The sequence below is a fragment of the Oxyura jamaicensis genome, chromosome 3 (genome assembly GCF_011077185.1).
Source record: "Oxyura jamaicensis isolate SHBP4307 breed ruddy duck chromosome 3, BPBGC_Ojam_1.0, whole genome shotgun sequence".
NCBI lineage: Eukaryota > Metazoa > Chordata > Aves > Anseriformes > Anatidae > Oxyura > Oxyura jamaicensis.
In genome coordinates, this window is record NC_048895.1 from 49,226,442 (window position 1) to 49,236,632 (window position 10,191).

The window sequence follows — 10,191 nt, forward strand, 5'->3', positions numbered from 1 at the left end:
AGGGCATTGTGCCCTGACTTGCCAGCTGCAAGGAAATAGACAAATGTCATATTTTTTAGGTTAGTGGTTGCTTCCTAGAATGTTTTTGGTTTTTAATCAGTGAGAAAAATAAACATTGAGAAATGAGTTGCTTATGAAAATATATTTTAGTATATTAGGTGTAAATTAGCAAATTCCTGGAAAATGAATATGCAGAGTAGGTAAAAAGATATGCATACTTTCAGAAACAGTTACAGAAGTGTTCCTGAGCTGAGGTCTGCTGAGACTCACCAAGCAGGGCAGTTGTAAGCAGAGACAGGTGGGAGGTTAAAGCTGCCCTACCCTGTTGTTATGAAACGTTAAATATAAGATTATTCAAATACTAAGGTAGCAACCCAAAAAGTCCATGAGGAAAATAGTAATTGTGTTCAGCCCAGTTCGTAAGAAGTGTGCAGGAAGCAGCAGAAGGAACAAACTGACAGAGAGGATTCCCTTAGAAAAGAGAGTCAGAGATTACAATAGCAAATCAACCATCAAATACACATGGAGAGGCAATTTTACACACCTGTACTTCCTCAGGGTGTCTCAGCTATTGGGACATTGTTCCTTAATTTCATGTCATGTTTTGGGCAAGACATGCACCTCTGCTTGAAGGGCTTCACAGAGATACAGGAGTGCTTTTTATGTTTTAGGAAAACTGACCTTCAAAGGAAACGCCACACCACAGCTTTCAGAAAAGGTCTGAGAGTGTCATTCTGGGGCTGTTCAGAGCTTGGGAACAAACTGTCACCCTTTGCAGGGACCAATGCTGGGGATGACAGTGCAGTCCAGCTCATCAGCAGTGCCAAGTGCACACTTAAATCATGCAGAAATTAGATGTATGATGAGGGCAATGAGGACCCTCTAATGGAATAATTGCTTTAGCATGGGAAACTGATGCTGATGCTTGATGATGCTTGGACTGGCAATGAGTCCTTGATGTACTGGTGAATCAGCAAAGTAGTGGAAGACAAAAGGGCGACTGGTTTGTGGAAATCAAAGCCATTGGAGCAGCTGAGTGCCTTAATGCCAAAGAGATCCTTGTTTCAAAAATGTTGACAAAAGCAGGAGGGAAAAAAAAAAAAAATCACCTGCTGCTGAGCTCCTCTGAAGCTGGCAAATTAAGAGTTTTCAAATTTATTGAGGCAATGTCTGATGATCAAATGTCTCTAAGATGCTGATATGAATAACACTTTATTTGAAATATCAGCCTGCTCTTCTGTTGGTTTCTGGGTGACATAAATCCATATCAGAGCAAGCACCAGGTAACACAGGTTAGCCAAGGCACTGCTGCAACTCAGATCCTGAGACTGATGTTTTTACAGGATATTGGTCTCATTTCTGACTGCAGAATTTTCATATTCTTTCCTGCATAAAGTGTGTTCTTTATTGCGTATTGCAATATCTTTATTGCTTTTTAGTAAAGAACTACATCATCCATTAGCAACATTAAAAAAAAAAAAAGGTTAAAAAAAAGAAACAAATACAAATAAAGTATGTGTACGTTCACATATTTATAATTAACAAGGAAAGTATTATATAATTGGCAGGGTAATGAAGACACTTTTTCTCCTACAAGAGAAAAAAGCTTAATGCCTACAAGAAGTTTATTTTGTGCAGAGCTTACGTGCTGTTAAATGTAATGTGAAAGTGGAAGAACAGTCAAATTTCACAGTAGGGGTCCTAGCCAGGAGTTTGATTATATGTTCACGCTATAAATCACTATGTAAGTTCCTACAGTTGGAGCATGCAAATGTTGTAAAAATTTACTAGACTTTAAAATGTCTTCCTGAATGAAAATAGAAGTAAAACAACAGACAACAAAGATCATGCTGCAAATGTGTCCTGTAAAATTGTTATTAAAAGCCATTTATTGGAGAAGCAGAAGAAAAATGAATAGATTCAGGCAATCCAGGGAGAATTCAATGTTGAAACTGAACTCCAGGGATTCATTTGGGCCCTAAGTTAGCACAGCAGTAGGAAGAGGAAATCTTTGAGTTGCAAATGGTGTTTGATGAGCCTGAAGCATCATCTTGATGTGTGCTTGACTGACACTGCTGCCACTGGGGTTGGTCAGGAGCAATGAAGGATCACATCCTTCTACAACATTGTTAGGGCAAGTTGCAGGGTGGTCACTAGTGGGACAAATGAGAACCAGGGAGCTCAGGCAATTTGTTTTCCTCCTCTGAGGTGTTAACACCATCCCTCTGTGCATCCAGAAAGGAAACTGACTGTCAAGGATGCCAACTTACTAAACTTCAAGTTGTTCTTAATATTTCAGGCTCCCCCTCAGCCCCTCTTACATTTTGCTTCTATCCCATTTCATTTTTTCCTCTTTCCTAGTCTTTCTTTCAGGAATATTTTTTTCAGGAATATATTATGTTCTGTCTTCCACCCCCCTCCCCCTTCTTATTTTCTGTTGTAAAGGACGTCATCTAATCTGTTCCTACTTCTGAGAAACATACAAGTTTCCTCCTTTCTAAGTGCTTTCTTCTGCTCCAGCTTAATGTACTTACCTATGACAATTTGTAATACTGTTTATGCTATGTGGTTTCAGTTCAGTGAAATGCTTAAGTTCTTAAATGATTTTCCATACAGCAAAGCCCTAATATGCTAATGGCCAAGCATTCATGTGAGTGTTTCCTTCATTGAATGCTCTATAAGCCAAACAAGTAATTTTTGCATACTTTGGCTATAAATTGCTTTTCACCACACTACTAAAATCCAGCAAAACATCAATAGTGAAGAATCACAAATTACATTTTCTATCCTATTTCATGACTTGACAAAAGCTAAAACTAGACAAAAATATTTGGTGTCAAGAAAGATACTTGTGTATAACAGGAAAGTTATATGCTAGTTTTAGAAATAATATCTGTTATTTTAGCCAAAATTGCATTGTCTGTGTAAGCAGAAGGTATTTTTTCCTCCCAGTTTCTCCTCCTTTCAATAAATCTCTGTGCCAAGTACAGTGCAAAAAGTGGCCCTGATTTCATCTGGTCTACTCACCTAAGTGAAAATGATTTTTGTTGTATAGCACCTACAGCATTGGGACTGCAGGCTGAATTGGGTCGTCACCCCGTGAGAACTACACAGGAAACAGTAATCTTCACGGCTTTTCTTTCACCCTGAAAATTTCACTATATGCAATTTGGAAAGTTATACATATATATGCATTGTACATATACAATCCACAAATATAATTTGGAATATATAAACTGTTTTTGTACCTGGGTGGTATGAAATACCTTGAATACTGGAGCTGAATTACCAAGACACATGGACCCTCATCCCTGTGTGGGCTCCAGAGTGGTGCAGGGTACAGCTGTCCCTCAGCGCTATCCTCTAAGAGATCTTCGACAGGACATGGTGAATTCTTGGTCCTCTCAGACTGCCACCAACAGAGTTTTAAAAGCCACCCATCAGTCAGCTCCATGGCAGCTTCTTATTCCATATATTTATCCAAGAAGACTCTGTTTAGCCCTGCTTAGAGATGAGATGAGGATGATCATTTTCCTGAGAAGCAATACATTCTTCTTAGTAAAGCCATCAGAACCATCAAGTAGATCCACAGTGCAGTATATTAAGTAATTTCAGGCATGCATATTATTTACTCAATTGCCTGTAACAAGCCTGGTTTGTTTTTGATTATTCTGTCAGTCAGTGTTTTAGAAATACTGATTACATTTCTTCTGAAAAAAAATATCCCATCTCTTTCATGCTGACACTTTTTTTTGAATACAATTCTTCAGGTTACTGTAAAATCCCCTGAAGTCTCCACACACGCTGATGGTAATTAGCTAATGAGCTATTTCATACAACAAAGTCTGACATTTCTCTTTGTTTACATACACCATTTTGTTGGGAGCAAACACTTCCCAGGGAGTATTGCAGTGTTCTCAAAAATCCTACATCAGCAAAATATTACTATGCAAGCAAAGACCAAAAAGGATCTGGTCAACCTATCATTCTATTGAAGTCTTCTAACTAAACCTTCCACACAGCATAGTGGTCTGAATTCCAAGAGAATTAATTTATTCACAACAAGATAATCCTTTAGCAGCAGAGAGTATAGAATATTCATTTTTTCCTAAAACTGAGCTGAAAAATAATATTTCTGAACAGAAATCCTATTAGGTTTTGTTTCAGCATAGAACAAATGGCTTACATCTCTATGATATGGTAACATTTCCTCTTTAAGAGAGAGAGAATAATATGCAGCTTACAATAAGAAAAATGGGTCAAAATATATTTAAAATTAAATTAAATCTCATTTTCCATTGTAATTTATGGACTAGCCTGACTTCTGAAGAGCCCACCAACTTGTTTTTCTGTCACTTATTCTTTAGGAAGCTGCTTCCTGAAGAAAGTTTTATAATAATAAGTTTTAACTCTGAAAAAATCAGATTGCATTAAAGTTTTCATTAAATCCTCATAAAATCTTCTTTGGAAGATTGCCAGTGCCATCATTTCAGCTTGGAATGGCCAAAATCAGTAGTTGTTCGTGATGGGTGCCATGTAATTTATCTTCTTTGATTATAAAACTCGGTATTCTCATTTTAATACCTTGAGAGGACCTCAATTAAAAGTCTATCTTTTTTCCTAAATATAAAAATAAAACATTTAATAGCACAGCGGAAGTGCAGTCCTGAGCCCTCTTGCTCAGGGATAAGGTATATATTTTATATTTTTTAAAATATTTTTCAGCATGAATTAACTGGAGTCATTTAAAGATGTTGATCAGAGAAATACTGCTATTTCTGAAAGACATAATGAAATACATCTTCCTTTACAAAAAAAAAAAAATAGCTTAAGAAGCCAACAGCGTTCCACCGGATGTCATGGAAGAAGGCACAGCTGTACAGTGTTACCCCTTATCCTGCTCTTGCTGCTCATCAGCCAGTGATGATCCCTCATTTCTCTGCACCCCTCTGAAGAGGGATATCAATCTAAAGGCTCTCCTGAGTGGTCCTGCTATCTGCTTTAAAATAGATGCAGAAGTGTTGGACGTTTTGGGTAGTTCTTGGGTTTGTTAAGATACAAGTATTAAAGTAGGTTGATTTTTGTATTATTTTTTATTATTATTTTCTGAGCAGAGTAGCTGAATTTACTTGTAGTCCAGTCACTTGCAGTAAAAGTCAAGTTCTTTGCCTAGTTCTTTATCTTGTTTTAAAGCCAATTGTTTTCTTCTGCCAGCTTGTAATTGCACTGAAAGGTGAATGTCTGTGAGTGTGAAAGAAGCTTTTCTATCATTACGTCTAATGGCTGTTCTGCTCTGCTGGTGATTATTCAAATACCTCTGATGTTTACTGCTCTTGGTGGCAGTAACCAGAAGACTTGCAGCAGTTCAGGGTTTATTTCCCATAAGTCTTTCACAGAATCATATGTTTTCTGTTCCAGCAAAATATCAACATCTTAATGCAATTTACTCCTTTGATTAATGGAAGAGGGAAATCCACACGTTTTTCTCACTTATACTCGTTTTATTCAATAAGCTACAGTTGTACATATTTAAGAATATTTGAATTGATAACACACGTTTACTTTTTAATCCCTGTGTGGAAAATAAAATATTTTTATCTGATTAGTCTCACTTTTTCCTAATACCTGCTACAGGAAAAAATAGTATTAGGGGAAAAGAATTTTGCCACTGCAGAATTTAAAGGATGACACTGTCTTTGTGAGTCCTGAGGCAGTGCCCAAAACACCACCATCCACTTCAGAGACCAAAATTCACATTCTCTAACTAGTACATTTTTAAAGTCCATTTACTCAAGTAGTCTTTTCCTGCAAAGACAATATAATTAAATGATTCCTTAGTAAATGTGACACTGGCCAAAACTAGGCCTGGTATTTATGGAGGCACTGCCACAGAAATAGATGGATAAATACTTATGTATAAAATATACATTTCATCCTATCAATACTGATGAAAAGTATGAGACTGCTTTTTCCCTGACTTCTTGACATCCTAAATACTTGAATTAGAATCTTCAGCTGCAAGGGGGACTCACCCCCCCACCTTTGGTTTTAGCAGACACTTTTACACTTAAAGGAGTTTAATTTCTTTCAGCCTTAAAGATAAAGCCTTTTGCTTGAATTTTTAACAGAAAGAACTTAACTGTCTCTTACTGAATAATGACTCAATACATCTTAATCAGAGTATATGTCCTTCAGAGACTGAAGGTCCTGTGAAATTTCACCTACAGCCCATTTGTAATGTCTGTTTGACAAAGTTCAGCATTCATTTGGTACAGTCAAAAATGCAGACTCATGTTATCAACTACTCCCTTATGCTTTCTCTGAAGGACAGAAACTTACCAGACCAGATCTCTTTCTTGTCTGGTTGAAATAGGTATCAAATGTATAATTTCTCACAGCTTGTACACTCCTTATTTACTACATCTTTTCTTGTAAAAAGTATATTAATAATCTATTTATGTACCCTGTCACTGCTCATCAAGGGGAATGGTTTTGGTACTGTTTTGTTATATAATTTACATGGAGCTCAGTAGCTTTGACCCTAGTTTTCCGTGACATTAGAAATACTTGTTTAAATGCAATCTCTACTGCAAAGTTTTTAAAAGACAATTGTTGAAAGACAACTCAATTTTCAACATTTAATTTGTTCCACCTAATGAACTTCACTTTTCTTCTCTAAGAAGTCAATCTGTTAATTAGTTCAACCACCCATTCTTATTTAATGAAAAATAATTAATCCTCCAAAAACATTTCTTCACAACATTCTATTAGAAACTCTCCATCATTACAGGATGTTTTGCAGAAGACATCAACATACCATGGATGTGGTCACCAGCACCTTCTGAATCCAAAGTGCTGCAGCAGACACTGAGAACTCAGCAGCCCAAAACCTTCTCTGAAAAAAAAACAGCCATTTCTGTAGAGCAAACAAAAAGACAGGCACTTCAGCAGGGAAGACACAGATTTGATTCTGGATGAACTTCATTATGCTGTAAAATGTTCCTCAGGACTGACTCTGTGGGTATTAGCAAGAGGCTCAAAAAGACGAATTGTGCCATGCAAATGAATGATCTGTCACTCACCCTCCCTTGGTTTTAGTGCAGCTTGTGGGCCTCACACGGGTTTTGCTGGCATGAGATTTAAGGTTCTGGTAACATTAAGCAGATTTTTTTAGAAGGCTGGAAAAATTCATACAATCATTAACCAGCTCTTGCTGCTTGGCATGCTGAAATAATAAGGGTAATTGAATAACACACTTTTGGGTGTAAGCTAATTGCCTGCAGGGCTCTCGAAGGATGTTTCTTCCCTGTACACCACCTAGAATAATTGGATAGGTAATAGGCATTATGGGAGCCTTCTACCTTCCTCAGGAATATCAGCGCAGAAGGCAAAACGTCAGGTTATATGAACAAATGTTTTAATCTGCTATGGCAAATCCTCTGCTCCTGTAGCGCCATGGTGAGCAAGCTGTTGGACTGCAGGATATGCACCTGCCATTGTGTAATGACATCCTGGGCAACCTGGGTCTTTATTTTTAACCTGAAATGCCAGCAAAAGCCCCCAAAATCTCAGAATGCTCATCTCTATGGAAACATCCATGCAAAGTATTGTTCAGTTGTGAGTTAATATGTATTTATGCTTAAATGAGAACCAGGAGTGACTATTCCTGGTTTTACAAGCACACCATCCCCTGAATCCCTTTAATCTTCTCTGCATGCTTCTGAATGTCAGGTAATGGAGAGGCACAGTGTGAGCTCAATTAGTTTAAAATCTTATCAGTGTAATTGGGCAGGATGAGCTGTATTAGCTTGCCAAATAGGACTCAACACTTTGAAGTTATTTACTCAATTTTATATTATTCCAAATGCAATTAATTGCATAACCATTAGTAACTAACATTAATTAATTAATGGGGTTTCAACATAATTGCGTGTGACAGACATTACCAAATGAGTCCACCAAGATGGCTGGAAGTAAGGGGATTGCTACCATGAATATCAAATCTCTCCAGCAGATTGACAGCAGAATCACCCAAAAACCATGTTCATGGATGATTAAAAAAATAGCCAATGCTAAAGATGACTCTAGAGCATGCACTGCCCCTTGTATGGCCTCAGCATGACAATGTTGTGTGTTATTAAATCAGAATAACCTTTCTGAAAACAGGACTCTTGAGAGTTTCTGTCTGCAAAATGACCTAACTACTTTCCTCTGCATTAAACTAACAGCATTTCATTGACTGCAACAAATTTCTGCCCCTTTGAAGTATTTTTTTTTCACTAGGTAAACATTTTTCACTAAAATTTCAGCTAATTGGGGCTGAAATCCTTCAGTGTGATATGCCATTTGCTTCAGGGATTACTTGCCAAGGACCCTGCCCATGCCTGTCAGCACACCACTGCTCTGTTGCCTCTCATTCACCCCGAGAACAGCCTCCGGGAGAGAAAACTGAGCACATCGGAGGTATGTTGTGGGCTGCCATCCTTGCTGCCCTGCTTTTCTGCAGAGAACAATGGAGAAGCTGCACACAGTCACATCACTGACCATGCAGCATTGAACAGAAGTCCCAAAATACTGCTGCTGCTGAGCTACTAGCAGTGCCATTGTTTGTAGCAGCTGGAGCCCCTGAACATCTGTGCTCATGTGGTCCTGAACCACCTTATTTCCCAGGCAGACTAGGATGATCCTGACCCATTTGCTGATGTGCCTGTCATGCATTAACAGGGTACTGCTGTTATGATCAACACTTTCAACAGTAAGCATGAATTTGACAGTCATAACTTGGGCTATTTAGGGAGCCTGGGTTTTGGTGGGGTAAGTATGTGGGGTGGGAAACGCTGGTACCCACTGATATTATACAAGGAGCACCTCTGAGACTCAGAAAGCATCTACTACCTAATAAAATTCAGAATCAGTTAGAAATTAATGGGTATTTATCAAAATACTAGCTCCAGGGTGGGATAGGTAGACAGGATACCCTCCACAGAATACCTATAATACAAACAGGCTGAAAACAGGTGGGGGAAGAGAAGAAGTGAAATGTAATACATTCAGAAATTATTAGTAGTTATTCATTTTTAGCTACGCTTTTATCTAAAGGTTCCCCACTGTTTCTATTGCATTCTGCCTTGCTTCTGTCTTTCACCGTGGGCCATGGTTGTTACACACAATTAAACACATTTTCTGCTTGTGCTCCTGAGACTGTGGCAGCTGTACTTCAATAGAGGGTGAGGACAGACCAGATGGATAGAAGGTGAAAAGCTGTCAGTCCTTTGGGATGGAATATGCCACAGAAAAGCAAATAGAACCTATAGTTTATAAGAAAAATAATGTCCTGACAGTCTGATGAAAGACTAACTCAGAAACCCCTTAGTCCTTCCAAAATTAAGATCTGGGAAGACTGATATGTATGCACTGTCAGACACTTCATCATTTTTACTCCTCTATAGCTTTGTGTGTGTGTGTAAGAAACCATACCAATATAATCTGAATGAGCAAAGTCACCTTCCTTGGAGCTCAGTTTCATTTTGACCAAGCAATAGAAATGAAAATGAAAATTCCACTTTAAAAACATTAAAAAAAAAAAAAAAAAGACATCCAGACATCCTCTCTAAGGTGGAAAAAAGTCTTCAACAGCCCCACAAGGAAAACTCTTTAAAACTGTCACTTACATCCTTAAAATGAAGCCCTGCAAGTCAGGCTGCTCAAAACCTTATGGGGATTCTCCATATTTTTTTCTCAAAGACCAGCAGAAACTGCAGTATCTCAAAAATACAACAAATGCATAGCAAGGGAACACTTGAGAAGAGAGGGAGAGAGGGGTAACAACTGAAGTTAATCTGGGAGGCACTTTAAGAGAAATGTAACGGAAGCGTGTGAAGGCTGTTACAGCAGTTCTTCTGGGACTGCCAGTTCTGCACATTAGTAAGTAATGAAAGAAAGTGCTGATGTGTTGATCAACATTTAAATCCATAATATTTTTGGGAAAGCATTGCTATCAGCTGTATCTTTTACTTCTTTCTTTGTATACTGTATCTTTTTCACATGCGTGTGTTTGTATCTCGTACAGGCCAGATGTACTTTCAAAGCGATGCGAAGTCCCAGGACGTCAGTGAAACTTTCAACCTACACTACAAAGCAGGGTACAATCCTGTTTTCTTGTGTTAATCTTTACAATCATCTTTTCCTGAC

The 10,191-nt window shown here is 38.1% G+C and overlaps 1 long non-coding RNA gene across 1 annotated transcript; it reads right to left on the minus strand.

The window, feature by feature from the left end:
* Positions 1-1,717: 1,717 nt before the first annotated feature.
* LOC118165122 lies at positions 1,718-9,564 on the minus strand. Its single transcript, XR_004749884.1, has 4 exons — positions 7,083-9,564; positions 6,818-6,895; positions 2,414-3,534; positions 1,718-2,366 (listed from the first exon to the last, which is right to left on the minus strand). It is a non-coding gene; the product is annotated as an uncharacterized LOC118165122 (long non-coding RNA).
* Positions 9,565-10,191: the final 627 nt, after the last annotated feature.